Genomic DNA, 20243 nt, shown 5'->3' with positions numbered 1-20243 from the left:
AAACCTTAATTATCTGTAAATTACTCAATCTATGGTATTGAGTCATAGCTTCAGAAGACAAACTAAGACACACCTCAACTGAAGCTGTTTTTAAAAAACAGTGCCAGCTAGGTGCATTGGCACACACTTGTAATCCTAGAATGTTGGGAGGCTGAGGCAAGAGGATCACAAATTCAAGTTCAGCCTGTGCAACTTAGTGACTTGGCAAGAGTCTGTCTAAAATATGTGTGTGTGTGTGTGTGTATATATATATATATATATATATATATATATATATATATATATATATGTATATGTGTGTGTGTGTATATATGTATATTAAAAAGGGTTGGGAATGTAACTCAGTGTGAAAGCCTGTGTTTAGTCAAAGAAAGGAAAGAAGGAAGGAAGGAAGGAAGGAAGGAAGGAAGGAAGGAAGGAAGGAAGGAAGGAAGGAAAAAGAAATCAGTGCTTACCTCCTGAGCCTGCTGAGAGCATTAAATGTTGTTGTTCATTTCCAGCACAGGGCTAGGGGATACGGAGAGGAGCAAGGGGTGCTGGGCTCTGCCATCCTAGATGACAGCAACACAGATGCCAGGGGAAGGAAAAGAACAAGGCGGCCTCAGGAGGATGTGGACTCCTGGAACCTGGGTGTGCATCCTGGTACTTCCAGGACCCCAGTGGGGCTTTTTCTAGGTGACTCCAGCTCCCTATGTCTCCATTTCCTCCCGTTGTATTATTAAAGTCCTTCTGGGGCCAAATTGTCAAATGAGCCCATATATACTGACTATCAAATGTTGGAGCAAGACAAGGCCACCAAGGATTGGGGTCTTGTGACAGGTGAGATCCCGATGTGGAGTACATGGGTCCCTGGTCCCTTTGTGATGCCTGCAACCTGCCTCCTCCTGCCTGAACCCCACCTGTGGGCTGGAGATCTGAGAATGGGCTTGGTGAACCGATAGCCTCTCAGATCACCCAGCATGTCCTAAAGCTGCCAGCTCCCTGTGCCCAGTCTGGACCACAAGCAGTGTCTAGGACCCACTCTCTGCCCCCATACACACTCACACATTCACAAATAAAACAAAAGAGAAGATAAAATAAAATCTGCACTCCAGTCTGGTTTACACACCTGGGCTCCAGGGATCCACACTTTCCCTGTAGCCATCTTGTCCTTCCTCTTTGCATAGTATCTGTGTTGTTCCCATGTAGACTGCAGAGCATGGCAGTTTACCTGCTGTACTTTGGTTTAATTGATTGGCAAACGCTGGAAAATTTGGGCCTCTTGGATGTTAATGAAGAAAGGGCAAAGTAGACTTACAACAGCAGTCAGATCTAAGTCCCCAACCTGTTCCATCAACACAAGACACAGTGACAGGTCCTAAGTAAAGAGCTGTTACATATGTGACTGATACCAATTTTCAGCTATCTAAGAAGGCCTGAACCCTTATAAAGTCCTAGCAAAGTTCCTGAGAACAAAACAAATACTTGGGTCACACAGGAATACAGGAGCTATCCAAAAGCATGTGTTTTCCAATGCATGACAAACACTGAGCACTCTGTCTCTCTCTCTACTCCTACTGAGGCCCAGACCCTAAGGATCCACCCAAAACAGGCTTCCCAAAGGTACTCAGATGCTATGGCTGCCAAGCAGCATTTCCACAGAGGCGTGGATAGAAGCCTCACAACCAAAATGTACAGTGGAACTACACCCCCACCCACACACTGTAGACAGAAGGGCTCACAGAGTAGCAGGAATGGCCTCTGAGCCCGACACCATCCTTTCTACAGAGAAACTAAATAAAAGGAGGCTATAAGAGAATGGTGGGGATGTTTCCTAATGTCTCAGAATACCTGCTCTTCATTCATGAAATGAGCTTGAAGAAGGTCATCTCTGCAGGCCACCCAAGCCCTGAGTCCTACACATCACCCTTGTTGGCATCTGGCCATGCAGAAAACAAAAGTTCTGGGAGCTGAACTGTAGAGAAATAGCTTCAGCTGCTTCTTTACAGATCCTCAAGTGCAAGTATTCTAAGCATACTGGGTCTCCTGACTGAGATAAGCACCCAGGCAAACAAAGTCCACCATTCAGCCAGATTTAAAGGAAACTGGCTATGTGTGGGGCTCTCTAGCAGGAGCTCTGAAATAAATGCAGAATTCATGTGAAAATCACATACTCCAACAGACCACAAAGAAATAGTTTCCAAGTGTGCCCCTGGACCCCATTTGGTCTGAAACCAGGCTTAGAGTTCTCTAATTGTCCAAGTCTGTCCAGGCTGCTATAACAAAAAACCATAGCCTGAATACCTTAAACAATATTTATTTCACTCACTTCTGAAGGGTAGAAGCTCAAGATTAGGGTGTCACTGTGGTTGGGTGCTTGGGGAGGAGTCTGGCTTGAAGATGGCTATCTTCTTGTTGTGTCATCACAGGACAGAGCAAGTCTAGGGTGAGGGGAGTGAGAGGAGGTTAGCTGTCTCCTATTTTTTCTTATAAAGGCACTAATCCCACCATGAGAACTTGACCCTAGTGATCTAATTGCCACCCAAAGGCCCGATATTCAGATACCATCCCACCAGGGGTTAGAGCTTCAACATGTAAATTTGGGGGTACACAAACATGTAGTCCCTAACACTCAGACCTCTATGTCTGCCTACAGCTGTTCTTGCTAGTGTTGTTTTGAGACTCTCAGCCAAAGGAATCAGGTAGAGACCATACATCCTTAGGTCTCAAGCTGGGTCTAAAGATAAGGATTGCAATAATCACAATAAGCCAGATTTCACTGGTTTGCTCCCACCTGCTTTTTAAGGAGTCTGTCCATATTCACATTTCATTGAGTACTTCCAGAAGTCTCAAAATAGTTTCACAAGCACTGACATCAGTAAAAATAAAGAGTGAAAAATAAAGAATGGGAGAAAGACTAGAATGTAGCTCAGCAGTGTAGCATTTGCCTAGCCCTGGGTTCAAAATTTCAGCATAGAGTGGGATGGTGGGGGAGGCACAGAGAGAGACAGAGGCAGAAAGAGAGAAAATATCGGACGATGTTTTGTGTGTGTGTGCGTGTGTGGGTGTGTGTGGCGTGCACGTGTGCAGAGGCTGTATTATGCTTTGGATATATTACCTTTGAGGTTCTTCAGTGGTTTCCAAGTGGCAATGCTTTCCCTGAGCTTGGAGACAGCCTGGCCAGAGAGATATATCTGTTTCCAACTTAGAAGAAAGCACTGAAGCATGAAGGTTGGGAGGAGGCCAGAGGAGACTCTATTGAAAAGGAAAATGTGGTCAAGGCCCCAACATTCAAATGAACCTTCAAGTGGAGATAGGAAGAGAAGGCAAAGTCAGAAAGCAAGGCACGTGTGAGACAATCTAGAAGACAGGAGGAGCATCGGATGTGTAAGGATCTGAACATCAAGTTAGCAGAGGTTAACCTTTTGTTCTCCTCAAGCCTAGAGTGGATTAGAATGGATTAGAACTCTTACATTGCAGGGCAATCCACTTTATTCAATTTATCAATTAAAACATGAATCCCACCCCAAAACACCCTTACAGATACAGAAATGTTTAACCAGATATCGGGACATCCTGTGATCTAGTCACCTCTTGGACATGAGGTGATCACGAAAAAGACAAAAGACAACTATGATGAGTCCTGCAGGGGGGTCATAAGGTAAGTACTGCAAAGATGGAACTGAATTTGGCTTTGATGACATTCAGGAGAACCATGGAGGAGCAAGATGTGGAAAGATAAGATGCCAAGGAGCCGGTTGGCAGTAGGACATTTAGGAAATCTTCTGGGTTGAATTGTGGTCCTCCAAAAGAGAAGTCCTAATCTCAGTACCTGGAAATGTGACCTTATTAAGAGATAGAGTCTTTGCAGATGCAATCAAGTTAACATGAGGCCATTAGAATGGGCCCTTAATTCTATATGACCCATGTCCTTGTAAGAGAAGGAACACAATCATGTGAAGGATAGAGGCAGAGACTACAACTATGCTGACACAAGTAAAGGACTCCTGGAACCTCTAGAAGCTGGAAGAGGGAAAAAGGTCTCCTCTCCTACAGCTTCAGAGCAAACAGGCCAACATCTACTACTCCCAGACTGTGGGAGAATAGATCTCTGATGTCTGAGGCCAAATTTGTGGTGCACTGTTATGGCAGTCCTAGAAAACTAATATGGGTAGTACATTTACCTCTATAAAATTTTTTTTGTGAAGAGACAGACTTACATGCTTTTAGAAAAAGGAATTTTTGCTGTTCATGGAAATACTTGAGTATGTAGATAGACTAAGAGAAAAGAATCTATATAGATAAATTGAAGATTCAAAGCAATAGAATGGCTATTGAAGCATGCAGGAGGCGGGAAGGGATTGAAATCAGAACCCAAGTGATGTAATTGGCATTTTTTAAAAAGGAGACACTTTTTTATCTGACATCAGGTGTCTTGACCTAGATTCTGCAGCAAGCAGAGCCTGAAGCAAAGATTAATGTGCTGGCACTTTATATGGGGGGAAAGGTGCAAGCCCAGAACAGTGAGGTAAGGGATAAATGGAAGCAAGGTAAAGGAAGAGGCAAGGTCCCGTGATGAAATGCATTTTTATGCTAGTGGAAATTTCACAACAAGCTGTGAAGATGTGATTAGAGTTGTATGGAGAAACAGAATATATATATATATATATATATATATATATATATATATATGTATATATATATATATATATAAAATAGAAAGAGAGACAGACAGACAGAAAGAAAGAGAGAATATTGATAGAGACACAGATAGAGGTAGAGATAGATGATACAGATATATATATATATATATAGAGAGAGAGAGAGAGAGCTATCTCCCATAGGTAGAGATGAGATAAGATAGATAGATAGATAGATAGATAGATAGATAGATAGATAGAATGAGATAGAGACAGAAAGAAATAGAAATTTAGCATAAGGAATTTGTTCATGTGATTATAGATGTTGCAAAGTCCCACATTCTGCCATTTGCACACTGGAGTACAATTCAAGTCCAAAGGCCTGAGCACCAGAAACATCAAAGGTGTAAACTGCAGTTCAAGGGCAGAAGACTGATGTCCCAACTCAAGAAGTCAGGCAGCGAAAACAAATTCTCCCTTCCTCTACTTTTTTATTCAAGGTTTCAGTAGACTGTAACTCACACATTTGAAAAGGTTCAATTCAATCCAGAAATACCCTCCCAGACACACCCACATATAATTTTAACCAGGTATCTGGGTACCCTATGGTCTAGTGCAGTTGACACAGAATTGATACACAGCAGATCACGCATGAGACATAACTGCTTGCTATGCTGGGCTTCTCTGTAAGATTTTCAAGGAGAAATCATACTTTGAACTCCCCACCAGAAGGAGGAGGGGACTTTCTCTGATGATCCCTCTGTGGTCTTCTGTTTCCCAACAATCAAGATTTACTGCACAGGAAACAAATACCCCTGAAATTTTGAAACACATCATCCAGTCTTCCTTCACCAAAGCACACTGAACCTCATGATAGTGATCAGTCTGAAAGTGGAGGGATGGTCCAGCAGGGTCTGGGTTCCCGGCAAGAAAGAGAACGAGGGAATCCAGGAAAGCATGTAAGGTTTTTTTCTAGTACACCAGGGAAAAAGAGAAAATGGATGAGTGTACCATATACAGACATTTTTAGTAAAGAGGAGAGAAGCTGAGGAAGTTGACTTTCAATGGTTGTTGATGATAGAGACAGACCTCAAGTAGACTGTAGAGAAGAAAGAACAGATGAGAAAAGTGATGGTGATCCTAAAGTAAGCTATGATTAATCAAACCTGAGCAAAGTAAACCTGCGATAAACATTATACTATGGAATCCAAGGAATTCAGAGCTGAACATTAGAGTTCACTTTCCTCAATACTTTCACTTTAAAGATGAGGCAACAAAGGTTTTAGAGATTAAAGATAAGTCTCTCAGAAACTTACACTGCTTGTTAGCAGACCAGCCTGTTCTCATAATTAGCAGTGTGTGTGTGTGTGTGTGTTTAAGGATTGCTCTAAGCATTATGGTTTAACCCCATCTTCTCAGTTACCCACATCTATATGGAAACACAGATGAGCCCTGAGGCTCTAAACTGGATATTTCTCCACCTGGTGGCACTTGCCTGAATTGCAGGCAGAGACCAGCCCTTGGAAAAGAAACAATGGGGAACACTCTCATTATCTCAGAATCCAGAATTAGTAGTTCTGTAGTTGAAGAGACTACGTAATGCTGAGACCCCCTTCAAGACTCAGACAGCTTCTCAAGTCTTGCCTTAGTCCTTTGGAATTCAGCCTGCTTGTTACCCACTCCTCCCCACTCTGTTTCCCTCTTTGTAGTTTGGAGCTAGGGGGAAGTAGCAAACCAAATTTGTAAAATGTGACCAGTGCTGGTAGTGGCTTCCAGTTCTTTGAAGACTTCCAAAGTAGTGAATTCAATGGACACACCATACACTGGCACACCAATGTGAAAGGCAGGGAAGAAATTATTGGTCACCTCTCTCCTTTCCTTTTACTCTGAAAAGTAGGTCTCACCAACCTCAGCTCCTCAGACCTTGGTCCTCTTCCCATCCTGGCCTCCTGCACCCCCATCAAATTGTACCTTCCATAAAGGTCTGTGCCTTGAAGTTCAAGCTCTCTGCTTTCTGAATGACAGCAAGTTCACTGAATGTCTGTTCAGTGTCTGCTGATACTCTATTTAGCCTTTGGGTTGGTACTGTCACACTATTCTCAACAAAAATAGTTGTGTACTGTCACATCTCTAGAGTCATAGTGCCTGAGTTAGGTGTCATTTCAAGCCCCTCCTTCCTTGCCTCTAGGAATGTGGGGCCAAATCAGGAGAAGGCATCTACTGGACCCAAAGAAGCACCCCTGACGCCTTCCAGCTTCCTTCCAGGAGGATTTCCTTTGGGACTTTGATAACAATCACACTGATGTATGTGGTCATCAAATCCCAGTATTAGTACTAGGGGTAGGTTTAAAGCTCAAAGGAAGCCAGTTTAGGATCAAAGAAGAAAGTGGGGAGAGACAATTATTCAATTTTCTTCACTAGCCATGAAAATATTCTCTAAATAGTGTGTTGAGAAACTACTCCTATGGCCAACAGTAGAATTTCTGATAGAAGGTAAGAAAATTGGAGTCGAGTACAAGTTCTCTATTGCTGTGTAAAAAATTACTAAACTTAGCACCTTAGAACAAGCATTTATTAGCTCAAACATGTATTCTTGTTGGCAAGGATCCAGGAGCTGTATAGGTGGTGAATCTGACCCTGGGTTTCCCATGAGGTTAAGTCAAGCTGTCAACCAGGCCTGCAGACATGTGAAAGCTCACTCTGGGCAGAGGATCCACATCCAAAATGTCTCCTTCATATGAGTATTGATGGTGGCCTTGGAGTCTTGATGGCTGCCTATAGCAGTATTCCATGTCTCACTATGTGGGCCTCCCCATGAAGATGACTGAGTATCCTCAGAACATGGCAGCTGGCTTCCCTGACATGTGACCCAAGAGAGGGCAGGACAGAAGCTTTGTCTTTTATAACATGATCTCAAAATGGATGTTCCATCATGTCTGAATACTGTAGGGCCATGCAGACTGGCTCTATCTCATGTGAGAACTACACAAAGGCATAAATAGAAGGAAGCACGGATCCTTTGCTTTGGGAACCTTAGGGGGCCATCTTGAGGCTGGCTATAAAATATTACATAGTGAATTCAGTGGAACTCATTACTCCAATAAAACTAAGTATACTTAAAACTAATAAAACTAGCTTTATGAATAAAACTAATACATACTGAAGATCAGTAATTCTTAGATTTATGCAGGCATCACAATCACCTGTGTTTTAATGCACACATTGCTACAATCCACTCAAGTTTCTGATTCCACAGGTCTTGGATGTGGGACCAAGAATTTTTATTTCAGAAAAGTTTGTAGATGATCCTCATGCTGGTATTCTTGGGACCACATTTGGTGTGGATAAATTCATCAAAATTTAGAATTTGAAAGCTTCTTTTCTTTCATAAGAGACTGGGCTTCACTATGTTGCCCAGGCGAGCCTTGAACTCCTGGGGTCAAGCACTCCTACTGCCACAGCCTCCTAAGTAGCTGGAATACAGCCCGGCTTGAAGATTTTTCAAAGGTCTACTGAGTCAATAGTTCCCAAATCCAGTTGATGATCAGAATCACCTGGGAGAGATTCTAGAAACTACACTATTCTCCCTTTGCCTCACCCCAACTCAAGATTCTGCTTTGGGCCCCCGATGTAGGGCAGAAGGGAGAAATTTTCTGCAGAGGTACAGAAAAAGAAGCCAATGCACTGATAGGAAAAAAGACAGAAGAGATAGCAGGCTGCCCAATGGCCTTCTAGTTCCTGGTTCTGGCCATTTCTGAGGCTAAACTGATCCTTGACTTTGATTTCCATGACCCATTCCCACATCTCTACAACCTACCCTCTATATTTTTCCCTAATTGGTTGTCTTCTTTGCAGTTGAAGAGTTTCAGTGAGTCTGTTACCCAGAAGACCTTTGGCACTTGTTATGGTTTGGGTCTAGATGTCCCCTCAAAGCCTCATGTGGTCATAGGCTAGATCTAGTATGTGTGAAGCTGGAATTGATTCATGATGCAATTCGAGCCTCAAGGATACTAGGATTAAGGGTGTGAGTGCTCCCCACCCTAAGTAGTCTGAATAAGATAAAAGGGGCAGGGAGATGCTGTTAAGGTCTCTTATTGTCTTTGCTGCCTTGTGCATGCCATGTTGTTTCTCCTCTGCAATACCTGTTTGCCATCCCTGCCTTGGAGCCAGCTGATTAAGGAATGAAACCTCTACAAACTGTAAGCCAAATAAACCCCTTCCCTTCCCTTCCAACTTTTGGTGTTGGGTATTTTGTTTCAGCAATGAGAGAGAAGTAACTAACATAGCACTGTTCGGTCTACTAGGTATTTCCGGTGTGGGGGACAGCTTCCCTCCTATAGGGCAGGTATTCCTCACATGCTAGACACACCCAGACATTTCTTTTAATCTCCTTTCAACTAGCAAGAACCTGTCTGCATTTTATCATCCCAGCACCTTCATGCACCCCCAGCACAACCAACTCCAGCCCAAGCCCAATTGGATATCACCATCCTAATTGATTAAACCTTCTAATCGCTTTTAGGAAATGTTCCTTTTATTCCTTTTCAGGCCAAGAAGGCACTATGAGGAAATTAGGGCTCCAGTTTATACTGACATGTAACATTCTCCTCCATTTCTTCTCTTCCACAAATCCAATCCTAAAATGGAATTCACTATGCAAAATATCATCTTCTCATCTTTCCTCTCCCACTCTTTCCTTCATTTGTTTCTTTTTTGAATGCTCAATTACTACTTACTGCCTGTCAATATTTATTAAGAACCTGCATATGCCAAGAGCTGTGAAAAAGAGGGCCAGGCTCTGGCCTTAGAGAGGTCCATGGTTGTCTTCCCTGCAACCCTGAGAATCCTTCTCCTCACCATGTTTGCTGCTCAGACATTGGTCCTCTTCTCCTTCCCATCCCGGCCTCCCACACCCCCATCAAATTGTACCTGCCTGAAGGGTCTATGCCTTGAGGGTCAAGCTCTCTGCTTTCTGGATCATAGCAAGTTCACTGTATGACTCAGTGTCTGCTAATACTGTTTGGCCTTTGAATTGGTGTTGTCATAATATTCCCAACAAATATAATGGTGTATTGGTATATCTCTAGAGTCACACTGCCTGAATTAGGTGTCATTTCAAACAAGATGCTTCCCTTGGTCTTTCAGGTGTCCTGTTTGGATTATTCTATCATCCTAGGCAAAGCTAGGGGTTTCAAAAGTCTTGCCCAGACTCCAGTTCCCTTCCAGGTGGTCTTTCCCACCTCCACATCCACCTCCAGTTTCTGGCAGCAGAGGGCCTGCATCCAAGTCCTGATCCCAACATTCAGTAGCTAAGTGACTTCGTGTTTGATATGTTGCTCATTGGAGCCTCATTTTGCTCATCTGTAAAACAGATCAATACTAACCGCATCAATTGTGCAGTTGCTCATGAGGATGATGAGGTCATGCAACTAGAAAGAGCTCTGGGGGAGTTGGTTGCTGCCATTACTCATAGCAATCTCCCTACCTGCCACCCCTGTTCTGCAGAGCACCCAGAGCAAAGGAAACGTAAGAGAGGAGAGCTTACCCCACTCCAGGGTGTGGGGCAGAGAAAAAACTCAAAAAAGACTCATCTTGCATATGTTACCAGCTGGGAGGGAAGGACAATGAGAGACTGAAAGCATACTGAAAACTTATCAGAAACAAATCCTGAGCTCACCTGCCCTCTCCTGAAACTGTACATTCTGGACCTAGAATGATGTCAACTGACCATCTGGAATGACTCTAGAGGGCAAAGGAGGCCTTGGGCTCCCAGTTCCAGAGGCTTCACAGAGAGAATTAGGTGGGCTATGGCCTGCTTTCTTCAGGACTGTCAGGAAAGGAGCGGGTGGCAAGTGAGACCTGACATCCACACTCTGGAAGACTACAGAACTAGGAGTAAGCAAGCCAGTGAATAAGGCACCCTATTCCTCTTCCTTATTTTGTTCCATATTCTTTCCTCTTCACCCATTAATAAGGGAAGCCTAGGTCTACATCTGTTCCGCGTCTGAGCTCCAGCCAGCCAGCCATTCAATGGGTATTGGTGTCTACTCTGAGTCGGATTCTCTGCATGGGGATAAAACACAGGAGCTTCCAGTAACCATGTCTCCCAGTCCAAAGAAGTGACACTTGCAGAAAAGGAAGATCTGATCTAAACTTATAGAAGTTTGGAGGGTGGATATCCTGATCCACTCTTGGGGGAGGGATAAACACATAAACAGAGATAAAGGAGTCCTTTCCACACCTCCCTTTCCTTTTTTATAAGAACCAGGCCTTCTGTCTGCTCTTGTCTCTTTGGCCCTGAAGGGTTGGGGCAGTTGGAGGACGTGACTATTGGCCAGGGTGGAAGGAGACTGGAGTGGGTGGCAAGCAGGCTGGGGGAAAGCAGAGAGAAAACAGAGCATCTTCACTGCTGCTTAGGTAGCCAGAGCCAGGTGGTAGAGTTGATTCTGGGGTCAGAAGCCAGCATGTTGATAGCTCTCCCAGGTCTGTGTCTTCCGTCCTATGTCCCCATCTCCCCAAGGTCACACTTCTTCTCCCTTTGAGTGGAAAAAGATGGGCCTGTGAGACCAAGGGGTATAGACTTAAATCCAAGGTCTCCTGTAACCATCAATATGACCTTAGAGAATTTGCCTGAGTTCTCTAAGCATCAGACTTTTTAGTGATTAGAAAGAGGACTAGCTCACTTTCTTAGCATGAGTGAGGCCCTGTGTTCCATGAAAAGACAAAGAATATGTAAGAATCCCTGCATTGTCAGTTTGTGTCTTGCTTTCCTCTGAATTCCAATCTCCTTCCAAGTAAAACCTTCTTCAGTTGTTAACTATCTTCTACTCTGTAATCTGCTCTAGTGTAATCTCTAATACAGAATTTTCATGAATAAGCTTTGGGTTCCTTCCAGGCAGGAGTTACAACCCATCCTCTGAAATGCCCCTAGAACTGAGTGCACAAAGGTGGTCAGAAATCTGCCTCCTTACTCATTCATTCAGATTTGTACTCAGGGCCAGCCCTGGCCTTAAGGACAGCAGTGGACTGTAAATGTGCTTTTCAGTCAGAAGCTGGGAGCCATGTCTATCCACCAGGTGGTGGAGCCTGGCTGCAGCAGAAGAGTGGAAACTAACAGTTTGTCTGGGGATGACAGCCACAGACTCTCAGGGAGCAGCTGGGGAACCAGGGAGTGGTTGCTCAGCCTGGGTGTACTGGGACCAGGCACAAGGAAGCTCAGTTAACCCCCTGGCTCTATGGGATCTGAGGCTGCATAAAAAAAAGGATCCCATGCAAATGACGGCCAGTGTAGCAAAAGGCTAAATAAGTTTAATAAAGGAAGGCACCTGGAGACCCAGCTGTGGGAGGAGGAAACTAGAGCAAGTTAGACACACTTCAGGTCAGGGAGGGAAGAGAGGCTCTGGCCCTGAGAGGCTCTTTCCTGGAGGACTCTTCCTTCCCCCACACCCCCTACCTCCTCTGTACTCCTCCCACCTTCAGCGGAGAGAGTGGGACAGGTGGTGGCCTAACCCAGACTTAGGGATGATTATCCCTGGGCCCCTCAAGGAGAGAACCCTTCTTGACCTTTGGCACAGGACTGGAAGGAGGAGGTGTTTGGCCCCAGGCAACCAGGCAAGGAAAAAGAAAGTGAGGTCTCCCTTGGCTGCTAGCATCAGGGCCTTCCTGCTACCTGGCTGGAAATTCCAAGAAGCTGTGAAGCCCAGAGTAACATGGAGCTAGAGAATCTCGCCATCATCATGTCAAAAACTTTCAGAGCCCTTAACAAGCTCTATGCCATGTGCTCCATCATTTCATTTAATCCTCACCTACAGGACATGTAGATGTCCTGATTATCCCCTTCTTGCAGGTGAGGCACCAGAACTCTCAGTGGGCCAGATCACTGGTAAGACACTATAGTAAGAGGCCCGGCAGAGTCTGCAAGACTATTGACCTCCAAAGTTCAAGGTCCCTTAGGGCCAAGGGCACAAGAATGAAGATGATGGTGGACACACAGCACCTTGGACAGCACCTAGACTTTACCTGGTGCTCACAGTAGGTCCCAAATCTTTGAGACCCTCTACTCCCTCCCCAGATCTCCTTCGCATGGCATAGGTGTGTGTACTCCCTTGGAAGATGACCCTGAAGAGACAAAACATGGGACACAGGACTCATTTCCTGAGCCCCAACAGCCAGGGTCATGGGCAAGGTCATCTCAGGTGCCTGAATCCTAACCTCAAGGAGATCCGTGTGTTTCCATGAAAGCAAGATGGAAAAAATGGAGTGTTGTTCTTGTTGGTTCCTCTTTTTGTGGAAAGATGTGCTGAGGATTGGTAACAAACCTGAACTGAGATCTCTGAACCCATAACAATATTCAGGAACCAGTGAGACCCTGGTTCACCTTAAGCTCCTCAATTCAGGTTCACCGTTTTTTAATACTCACTACATACCAGGCTCTCAAGAATTCTGTGATATACCAAGCAAATAATATTTCTTACTCACCTACCTGGGTGAATCAAGTTGTTATAGCCAAACTGAATGCTACTTTATCATATTATCTCCTATAAGATCACCTACACCTACAGTGGAAAAAAAAACCACCTAAGCAGGGTGGGTCTTCTTTCCAGTCATTGAATGGCCCTATAGAGTGAAAGTTATCAGTGAGTTTTGCCTGAGTGTCAACAGGGTACAGAGCTCTAAGACACTTCACCCTTGGGGAGTCAGTAACAAACACCCTTGTTTTGGAAGACAATACTTTTGTTTTGAAAGCCAACAGCTCACTCCATTTAAGATCATCTACAATTGTATATGATAGGCATTATTGCCTCCCTTTTATAAATCAGGAATCTAAGGCTGGGAGTGGTTACATGGCTTGCCCGAGGCCACTTGGCTTCAAAGTGGAAGAGTAGGATGTATTCCCTCCTAACTCAGTCTACTTTCCAGAAATTCTCTCCACCATGCTCTCTCCAAGTTTGGTAGGTGGCATCTAGAGTTCAGCAGACCCAAATCCCTGTCTAGTTGCCTTCTGAGGACCAGTTGTGGAGGAAGGTTCCTCTCTCAAAATAGACAGTGACTTGATCAAAATCTCTGGACCCAGTCTAAACAGGGGGGAAACTTTTGCATTTCTAAAAGAATTCATTAGTGGACAGCAGTTTTTATCATCCAAAGCAGATATTTGAGGGCAATGGGCAATGTCAAGGTGTCACCAAGAGTCAAACAGGAATGATCCTGTCAATGTCTGTCACCCTCATGGAACCTGAAGCCAGGCTGGGCTTATTTTCTTCCTTCTCCCATCAACTACTCCCTGGATCTCAAAGACCAGAGTGAGTGAATCTCTCCCTCAGGGTCATTAGGACAGCATCCCCTCCCAGTTTGGGGGCCCAGTAAATCAAAGCCCTAAAAGGTACAACAGTACTGGAATGGGGTGTGGCTTGGCATGGGGACCTGTATATTTAGCACAATGATCTGATTGTGCAGGTTGTTCTAACCTAGCAGTGCTCAACCTGTCACATGTTCCCTGGACAGCAGGTGCTATAACCTTTGCTCAGAGATTTAGAGCCCTCAGTGGTGGGACAGTGTCAAAGAGGAGGAGGAAGATTTGATCATCTCCCACTGCCCCTGGGAACACTCCCTGACCTTGCCCATGACTTGTTCTCAATTCTCACCCAGAGTCTACTCCCTCATGAGATCCTCAGGTCCTCAGAAAAAGAGAGGCAAGCAGTATCCCCATGTAAAAATTAAAGACTACTTGGTTTCTGCTTTTACCACTAACTACCAAGAATCAGTAAGAGCCAGGCACAACTGAGACATGAGTCTTGTATTTGTCTTATTAACAGCTATGTACATGGTGTCTAGTGTCATGACATCACAATGAAGTCATTGTGTCACTTGGCTGCTCACATTCATTCCATGAAACACTCAGGCAAGCACATATGTTTACTGAGCATTACCTGTGTGCCAGATCCTGTTCTAGGCACTGAGGACACAAACATAGATAAAACTGACAAGTCCCTCATGACACTTGCTGACTGGGGGAAACAGATGGTAAAGAATGGGCAAAATATATTTTATCAGACAATGGAGAGAGAGCAGAATGACAGGGGTAAAGAGTAGGGGAGAAGTTTGCAATCAAAGAGTAGGCAAAGAGTTCACTGAGCAGATGAGATTCCAGTAAAGACTTAGAGGCGAGGGGACAAGCATCAGGCTAGCCAAGCAGGAGACACTCACAAACAGATCCAGAGAGAGAGAGAGAGAGAGAAAAGGAGCAAGCCTGGTACATTAGAAAGAAGCCAAGAAGCCAGTGTGGCTGCTGGAAAATGAAAGTCCCAGCAGAGAAAGAATGTCGGAAGGAGAAAGGGAAAGGGTGGGATATGGGGAGCATGTGCTGATGGAGTAAGACGTTGGAGCCACTACAAGATGTGTCATTTTCCCTAAGTGAGCTAGTGAGCCACTGAATGTGACTTGGAATATGCTAGAACCTCATGCCAGCTAAATTTTACATTATATGAATGCATATATATATATATATATGTATGTATGTATGTATATATCACATATGTCACACATGACATGACACATTATTATATAGTAGATTTAAAAGCATACACAGTATGTACTGACAAATATATTGAATGTTATCATAGATATATGATGGTGCTTATTCACTACAAAGTGCTTTATCAATCAACAGCATTACTACAACTATGGGTTTCAATGTGCTTTCACACATGCTGGTTCACAAAGAAAAATACAATGGGATTAAAAATGAAGCTGACCCTAAGCACTTTTTGTTGAAAATGAGAAAATACAGTGTGGCAGTATTCAGCTACTTTGCTCAAGATGTAGATCTAGGATATACTCCACCTATTCCTTTTTTATAGAGATGGAGAAATTGAGGCCCAGATAAACTGGCTGACCCTTCCAAAGCCCCAGAGCTTTAATCCTAAGCTTGGAAACCTAAGTCTCTGACCCTCATCAATGGCTTGTTTTTGGTTGCCCTATATCAAAGGCAGAATTCTCATGGATAATTTCCCCCACTTGCATCATCTTCTCCAGATTTTCACTGCTGCTCAGCCACAGGGGTCCTATGAGTGCCCAGATTGGTGAAACTTGAAGTCCAAGATGCTGAGCAACTTCGGGCATGTGGCTTCTCCCCTTGCATCAGCCCCTCTGGGTCCTAGACCAGTATCTTCCTTTCTTGTCCAATCTGTCATCAGACAGAAACTTCCCCTTGGACACTGGAAGGTTTTGAGGTGGGAAGTACCACATCTACCTGTAAAGGAGAGAGCTTGGGATGTGGGAAGACAAGATCCTGCTAGCACTCACACTCCAGAAGCAGCTTGTCACCACCTACCCATGGATAAACTTGAGAGTCAAAAGCTGACTATGAAAATGTTTCCCCAAGTCCATCACTTCCCTCTACCCCTAGTGCTTCCCTCATCCCTAAAGAAAGTGTGGGAGCACAGACTTACCCTACCCCACTCACAATCAGGCCTTCTCCAATCCACCAACTACCCTACAGCCAGAAAGAACTTTCTAAAACCTAAGTCTGTTCCTTTCCTTTCTCCCACTGAAATCCTTTTGTCTTTAATATAAAGTCCAAACTTCTTAACATGTCTTAGAGACTTCTGTGATCTGATGGAAAACACCTTTCCAGACCCATCTCTCAGCTCTCAACACACACACACTGTTATTGCAATTTACCCCCACCACACTGAACTCAGCTCAAGTGTGCCTGACTCCCCACTGAACCAGACACCAGAACCCTCCACTTCCAGCCCTCCCATTCTTGCATTTACCTGGTTTATTCCAATCAGAGTCTGATCTCTGCTTAGAGGCCCTTTCTGAACAGCCAAGACTCTGTGAAGCACTCTCTCTCTGTGCTCCCCAAGCTCCCCAAGCCCACTTCTCTCCACTCCAACCCCATCACAGCACATACCTCCCTGCAAGAACCTGTTCTTTTTGTCCATGAGGGCATGGTTCTTGTTTTGGTCACCACTGCATCCCCAGGTCTTAGCAGAAGGCCTAGAACTTAGCAGATATTCCTTTAACAATTGTACGACCTGAGGGAGGGAGGGAAGGAGGAAGGGAAGGAAGGAGGAAGGAAAAGAGAGAAGAAGACCAGACCGACCACTGTTGAGGTAAATCTGGCATCATGCATGATTGTAATTGCTTCAAATTCATTGTCTGTCACTTTTCCCACTTCTTAATAGTTTACAAATCACTTTCACACCACCCTGCTGACAAGATGTGACTATTATGTGCATTTATTTTTACTATGTATGAGGAGCCTGAGAATCAGGGTGAGTGGGCAACTTTCCTAAGGTCACACAGCTCAGGGCAGGGCTGCATCACAAACCTACTTCTGACTTTTGAGTCCAGGTGCTTTCCATAACTTATAACCCCTTGGACTTTGAAATGGAGAGACCGAGTCCTAAGCATAGGGATCCATCTCTCTCTTAAATCCTGAAGGAGAGAACATAAGACTAAATTCAGCCAACCAGTTTGACGTGTGAAGGTGGCCTTGAGCTTTTAGGGGACTGAGGTACACCCTCTCTTTTCCCCTGGACACTAGTCAGCAGTCAAGGATGCTTCGGGAATTAAGAGTGTTTCCCAGTCGGGAAGCCCACTCTGAGCTTCTGTACACTTTGGCCACTGCCTGAAAGCTGACCATGGCCCTGCAGTCGGAGACCTCTCTAGGGAACTTCCTCCTCTGCCTTCCCTACTTACTTCTGCTCTGCAGGGATAATTCAAGAACAATGAAAAGAGAAAATAGATTAGGCTGTGGGAAGCTCATTCACCCCTTCCTATCCACTTTATCCTCAGGTTGTCCTCAGTCCTCTTCCTCTCCAGCCCCTTCACCTCACTGCCACTTTGGGGACTTCTCTGTGTCTCCTGGTGCCCTGAGCACAGTAACAGTGACACCACACCAAGCTCTAAGAGCAGTATTAACCTGTCATCTTTATTGTGGTGGCCAAAACAACAACCATGCCCTCATGGACAAAAAGAACATCGCTAACATTTCCTGAGTTCTCACTATGCTCCAGGCACTTTGTCTGGCTTAATCATCGCACTAACATATGAAAGAAGGAATATTACCAGTCTCACTCTTCAGACTGAAAAACTGTAGCTCAGAGAAGTTGGGTGATGGCACCAAGACACAGGCAATCTAGGAAATGCAAGGATTGCAGCTTTGGCCACAATTCCCACTGCACAGTTGTTACCCCCTATGTCTCTGCATTATAGAGAGATGAGCATCAGAATCCAACAGGAAAAGACCCAGGACTTTATTCTATCTCCATTGGAGTGGGCCTGTGAGAAGTGATTTTACTTAAAAAAAATGTGGATAGGGTTGAAACCTATAAAGTAATGGAATGTGGATGGAGAGAGTACAAATCACCAGAGCCTCAGCACACTGTGAGATTCAAAGGAGAAGCACTCAGGACCAACAAAAAGCAACATTACCTTACACAATAATAGTATGTCTAAAAATGTAGAGTTTTAAGTGGTTCAGAATTGAAAAGTGGGTGATTCTCTCATTGTCACCATAAATGTGTTCCACGCTTCACAAGTCACCAGAGGGAAGCTGGGAGGAAGAGTCCTCACCCTATGCACACAATCTTTGGTTTCTTTTCATTCTTTCATTCACAAGGCCTCTCTCCAGGCCTTCCATGAGTCTCCTCACCAGGGGCCAAGCTTCCTCTCAGCTTGTCACTGTGGGGCCTGAAACTGACAGAGACTCTTTTCCTAGTTAATTTTATAGCTTATTCCAACAGCTCCCTGGCAGCTATTATGGTTGTCCACACCCTGAGACTCCCCATGGGGTAGGAGAGGTAATGCTGCTTTACATATTAGATGGGTCTGAGTTCAGACTCTCTCATTCCACCACTCGGTAACTGTGTGTCCCAGAACAGCCTCTGTGCCGTGGATACCTGCAAACCCTGGCTTCACTGGGTGCTACAAAAAATAAATGGGGTCATATATATAGCACTCAACAGGTCCTGGCATTTGGAGATACAATAGTAGTGATAGCTGTTGTTATTTGAAGAAAATAGACTGCTTAGCATTTCCTCAACATAGTGGTGTAATCATCCTAGTATGGGGCCCATGGAGCAGCAAGGACACCTACTTGAGCATAGAGAGAAAGTGGGTACCCTGAGCTCCTGCCCCCAGCATAGACCTGCTCTCTGAGCAAAGGGAAGGTAGGGGCTACAATAGGTGTAACTGGCAGTGGACACTCTTGAAGGGAGCCTAGACCCACAGGAGAGCAGACAAAGCATCCAAGATTGCTGTTTAGAATGTGCCAAAAACCCTCCAGGGGCCAGGTAGAGAAGGTTGGAGACAAAAGCAAGAACCTCTGGCATTCCAGAGCCACAGAGAACAGAGCCAGCCCTGAGTCTGATGAAAAGCCCTGGGCCGGGGTTTTTTTCCTTGGCGTTTCCCCAAGAACATCTGTTGGAAAGGCACCCCACCCGGTACCTTGGCCTTGTATGAAGAGAATTCCTGTGAAGAGGATTCCTGACTCCTGCTGCTCTTGCTGGACCAGAGGATCTGGTGGAGTGGAGGACATTCTTGCCTGGTGAGCCGCTCTTCTATAGCCCTAGCCATCCCCTGGGTTCCAGAATCTTCCTCTCTGATAGGTCAGGGATAGAAAATGGGAGGATCCAGACTGAGATGAGCAGAATTTCCAGCACTTAAGGCAAGTCCTGGGTCACAAGTGCTTATTAGTCCACTGAGTCAGCCACCTGCAGCTGGGTAACCCTGGTCCTACTAGCTTTCTAGGACTCATGTTTTCACCTGCGAAACAGATTATAAAAAGGGTCTAACTTGTTATTTGTAACTTTAAAAAAACTATTATAACTAGAGAAAAAAAGACCTATGATATCTCCTCCATGCATTGCCCTGGTCTACTCCTTCAGCCACCTTTCTTTCTGCTTCCTCAGTGAGGATTTTTCCTGCCCCCTCCAGGAAGCAGCACTTTCTCCTACAGCAGCCCAGTGGCCCCTGCCAAGGGGACATGGGGTGGGCAAATAGCCCAAGAGACATGTGGCCAGGTCACATCTCCAACTCTACCCAACTGGACAAATGCCACTGGTGGCTTTTTCCAAACTGCCTTTCCCCCCAGCCAGTGGCCCTCTCCTTTCACCTGCCAGGACCTGTATTTCTATTTCTGTGTTTTGCAATCCTGGGGGATGGGGAACATGGGGCAATTAATGATTGATTCTCAGACACAGCCACCAGGAGGCCCCAGGGCAGGCTGCTGGCCATTTCCTGAGGGTGGGGACACAGTAGACCCAGTAGAGATCCCATGTGGCAGGACTGGGCAAGTCTGAAGGGAGAGGGGGTGTGAAAACTGCAGGTGTCCTGGACACTTCTGCCCTCCAAAATCTGGAGAAGTGGCTGATTGGAAACTGCCAGGTCCTGTTACTTCCCTGCTGCTACTAACTGAGCTCCTCTCTTTGGGTCAAATGATATTTACTGCTCCCCTTAGGCACTGTTGTGCCACCACAGCCCCTGTACCCACAAGCTCCAGCTCCCTGGCTTTTTCCTCTCCAATAGCTTGAACCCAATGGCTCAGGTGGCTTAAAAAAAAAACTTCCCCATGCTTTGAGGAAGGATTAAAGGAACCGACTGCTACAGTAATGTTAG

The 20243-nt window shown here is 45.0% G+C and overlaps 1 long non-coding RNA gene across 1 annotated transcript in view; it reads right to left on the bottom strand.

Moving 5' to 3' along the window:
• The window catches only part of LOC110349079 (uncharacterized), a 106278-nt gene extending 86486 nt beyond the window's left edge, over nt 1–19792 (bottom strand). Inside the window, exon 1 of the long non-coding RNA XR_015448507.1 lies at nt 19074–19792. This is a non-coding gene — a long non-coding RNA (uncharacterized LOC110349079). The remainder of the gene's footprint in view (nt 1–19073) is intronic.
• Nucleotides 19793–20243: the final 451 nt, after the last annotated feature.

The sequence above is a fragment of the Heterocephalus glaber genome, unplaced genomic scaffold (genome assembly GCF_053883595.1).
Source record: "Heterocephalus glaber isolate CG9 unplaced genomic scaffold, H.glaber_assembly_v1.0 deba00000470, whole genome shotgun sequence".
Classification (NCBI taxonomy): Eukaryota; Metazoa; Chordata; class Mammalia; order Rodentia; family Bathyergidae; genus Heterocephalus; species Heterocephalus glaber.
The sequence above is the reverse complement of the archived record's forward strand: the minus strand, read 5'-3'. Positions and strand labels throughout refer to the sequence as shown.